This window comes from Monoraphidium neglectum, assembly GCF_000611645.1.
Source record: "Monoraphidium neglectum strain SAG 48.87 unplaced genomic scaffold scaffold03849, whole genome shotgun sequence".
Lineage (NCBI taxonomy): Eukaryota > Viridiplantae > Chlorophyta > Chlorophyceae > Sphaeropleales > Selenastraceae > Monoraphidium > Monoraphidium neglectum.
Genome location: NW_014009780.1, coordinates 5,490 through 6,205, shown reverse-complemented (window position 1 = coordinate 6,205; position 716 = coordinate 5,490).

Below are 716 nucleotides of genomic sequence, written 5' to 3'. Positions count from 1 at the left end.
GGGCTGGAGCCAGTTGTGCCGCGGCGCGGGCCCCTGGCGGCGTCGCCGGCAGCGCCGGCCAGGTCTCCCGCGTATCGCAGGTCAAGGCGCGGGTCGCGGCCCCCCAGCTCCTGCAACGCGGAGAGTGGACGAGGTCCAGGGGGTGCGGCGGGGTGGGCGCTTTAGAACGCATGATGCGGCCGTGGCGGCGGGCGGAGCGGGTGGAGTGGGCTAGCGAGGGTCGCGGGCCGGACGGGCCCGGGCCGCGTGCGGAGGGCGGGCACATGCTTGCCGCGGGCCGCACATCGTGGCGAAGGGTGTGCAAGCCGCTGCTGCGCGCCTGGGTCCCTTTTGACTCCCTGCACACGCCCAAGACCCTGGCATCCGCGGCCACTCCATCACACCACTCCACACACACGCGCACACACACACACACACACACACCTGGGTCTTGACCTCGTGCAGCTTGTCCACTTGGGCCGCCACGTCGTATATGCCCAGCTCGTTGAGGGTGTACTTCCAGTAGGCCATACCCTGGTGGGCCGGGTCTGGGGGTGGAGGGCGGGGGTGGGGCATGCGTGAGTGTGTGTGTGTTTGTGTGTGTGTGTGTGAAAGTGTGTGTGTGTGTGTGAGTGCATGCATGTGTGTGTGTGTGTGTGAGAGTGTGTATGTGTGTGTGTGTGTGTGTGTGTGTGTGTGTGTGTGTGTGTGTGTGTGTGTGTGTGTGTGTGTGTGTG